This window comes from Entelurus aequoreus, linkage group LG11 (genome assembly GCF_033978785.1).
Source record: "Entelurus aequoreus isolate RoL-2023_Sb linkage group LG11, RoL_Eaeq_v1.1, whole genome shotgun sequence".
NCBI lineage: Eukaryota > Metazoa > Chordata > Actinopteri > Syngnathiformes > Syngnathidae > Entelurus > Entelurus aequoreus.
In genome coordinates, this window is record NC_084741.1 from 8077725 (window position 1) to 8080890 (window position 3166).

Genomic DNA, 3166 nt, shown 5'->3' on the forward strand with positions numbered 1-3166 from the left:
CGCCACTAAACTAAGCTATCAAATAAGACCATAAACTGCACCTTGACCATTGGCCCCCTTTTGCCCCCCCGCCCCCTGTTTATTAGCTTGTTATAGCGTATTTCAAATGCTGACACTTTGAATCCACCTCCTCGCTACGTGTTTTACAAAGCATCATGTGTGAAGCCTTGGTTGGCTTTTCAATCAAGGCAACGTAGGACAAAAAGATGGGCGGCAAGGGAAGTGTGTGTGGTGTGTGTGTGTGTGTGTGTACGGGGTGTGGTGCGTAGGCACTAATTAAAATTACATTAACGAGTTATCATGCAATGACATATTTCGCTTGATCCTCTCTGCTAATCAGCAGTAATGGAAGTCACGCTCTCCGTCCGCTGGGCATTACACGCTACATTTCAGCGAGCCGAGAAATTACACCCCTGAAGCCCAAGTCTAAGTGACGAAGCCGCCTTCGATTAGCGTCCTTGTTACTTACTGTACTTGGTAACAGTAAAGCTGCCTTCCAATCATGTCAAGTATGTGGGGGATATTTTTGTGAAGCCTACAACATTGAGTGTACAAAATTACTGTATATGCCACGCCTGTTATGTGTGGCTAGATGGAGTTGACGACACAGACACCAGGGGGCAGTAATGTGCAATGATTTTTTATATATATATAATAATTATATATATTATTATTATTATGTATAATAATAATAATAATAAACAATACTAACTAATAACTAGACTAAGGAAATGGAGTGTGACTAAACCCAAGAGAGTGTATGTGTGAGGCTATGTGTATGATTAGCTGAAGTGTGTGTTACCTAGTGTTGAGGAGAGCGAGAGGAGGGACAAAGCAGGAGGGCAGTCCGTGCACAAGCAAGCCGTCGAGGGCAGGAGAGAGGCGTCCAAAAGTCCAGGGTCGAGATCCAGGAAGACATTCGAGATCCAGGGCGGGAAAGTCCAAGGGAGCGAGATGCACAGCTCAAAACCAAGGAAACGGAAGGAAAACACTGCGGGCACAAGGGAGAAGACAGGGGACAAATCAAGCACAGGGAAGAAACGCGGAGAGAGCATAAAGCTTGTTGGCTTACGGCAGGGGTCACCAACGTGGTGCCCGCGGGCACCAGGTAGCCCGTAAGGACCAGATGAGTAGCCCGCCAGCCTGCTCTAAAAATAGCTCAAATAGCAGCACTTACCAGTGAGCTGCCTCTATTTTTTTAATTGTATTTATTTACTAGCAAGCTGGTCTCGCTTTGCCCGACATTTTTAATTCTAAGAGAGACAAAACTCAAATAGAATTTGAAAATCCAAGAAAATATTTTAAAGACTTGGTCTTCACTTGTTTAAATAATTTCATACATTTTTTTACTTTGCTTCTTATAACTTTCAGAAAGACAATTTTAGAGAAAAAATACAAACTTAAAAATGATTTTAGGATTTTTAAACACATATACCTTTTTACCTTTTAAATTCCTTCCTCTTCTTTCCTGACAATTTAAATCAATGTTCAAGTACATTTATTTTTTTTTATTGTAAAGAATAATAAATACATTTTAATTTAATTCTTCATTTTAGCTTCTGTTTTTTCGACGAAGAATATTTGTGAAATATTTCTTCAAACTTATTATGATTAAAATTCAAAAAAAATATTCTGGCAAACCTAGAAAATCTGTAGAATAAAATTTAAATCTTATTTCAAAGTCTTTTGAAGTTCTTTTAAAATTTTTGTTCTGGAAAATCTAGAAGAAATAATGATTTGTCTTTGTTAGAAATATAGCTTGGTCCAATTTGTTGTATATTCTAACAAAGTGCAGATTGGATTTTAACCTATTTAAAACATGTCATCAAAATTCTAAAATTAATCTTAATCAGGAAAAATTACTAATGATGTTCCATAAATTATTTTTTTAATTTTTTCAAAAAGATTCGAATTAGCTAGTTTTTCTGTTCTTTTTTTCGGTTGAATTTTGAATTTTAAAGAGTCGAAATTGAAGATAAACTATGTTTCAAAATGTAATTGTCATTTTTTACGTGTTTTCTTCTCTTTTAAACCGTTCAATTAAGTGTAAATATCATTAATTATTAATAATAACATAGAGTTAAAGGTAAAATGAGCAAATTGGCTATTTCTGGCAATTTATTGAAGTGTGTATCAAACTGGTAGCCCTTCGCATTAATCAGTACTCAAGAAGTAGCTCTTGCTTTCAAAAAGGTTGGTGACCCCTGGCTTACGGTATACCAATGAGAACTAAGTTCCCGCCTGGATCCCTGGGTCCACTGGTCCTTTATACAGCTCCCTCTCATCAGGTCCAGGTGCGCTGATTACTGATCGCCCACAGCCTTGCCGGCATGTGGGGGTGACGCGGCCGTGGGCGCGTCTCGAGGCGCTGCAAGCAAGGCGCAAAGATGACGGCGCATTCCAATGCGCCCTGGCCGTGACAAGGGCGCCAAATTTAGAGAAACAAATCTGTCTGGGGGCCGGTATATCGGATTTTAATGAACACTAATACAAAAACTCACAATAATGTCTGATTGAATGCTAAAAACGTTATGCCTTAAAAAACGGAATGGAATTTAATTTTTTTTGTACTGAATGAGACACCTAGAATGCACATGAAAATAAGGAATGTGGGATTTACAATATTAACTATAAACGATAAAACACTGAATATTGACAACACACCCTCTCCATCCATATATTTTACAATGAAGTGAAACGCAACAAAAATGCAACAAACACAGCGAAAGATGAACACGAAGGGTAACAAAAAACCCACCTACAATCTGATATATGTGAAATATCACTAAGCTTTAGAACTTTGTTGTAAAAATCTCCTTCCGCGTCAGTCCCTGACACCCACATTTCAGGCTCTGGAAACACTCTGTGGAAACGCTCCCCACCCACACTGCTTGGTGCCTGGTCTGAGCTGCTGTGACTTACATTACCATAGTAACTAATTCGATTACCATAGTAACTAGTATATCATGCAAAAGCACAGACTCCAACCATTGAAATACTTTGTATATTTCCTGGGCATGACGTTAAAGTGCATCCGGCAGTGGAGGCTCCACTACGAGGTCAACCCCTTTACTACTGTTACCCCAGGTGGCTCTTGGCAAAGGCCTAGAACCTGACTGCCCCCTAGCCAGGGATACGGTGAAGACCTCAACGGCGGAGCAGGCGG

General features: G+C 39.4%; 1 protein-coding gene across 1 annotated transcript in view; it reads right to left on the bottom strand.

Annotated features, from left to right (window-relative positions):
* Window positions 1-929, bottom strand: part of LOC133660549 (granulocyte colony-stimulating factor receptor-like) — a 37172-nt gene extending 36243 nt beyond the window's left edge. Inside the window, exon 1 of the mRNA XM_062064095.1 lies at window positions 803-929. The gene's annotated coding sequence lies outside the window, so the exon portion shown is untranslated. The remainder of the gene's footprint in view (window positions 1-802) is intronic.
* Window positions 930-3166: the final 2237 nt, after the last annotated feature.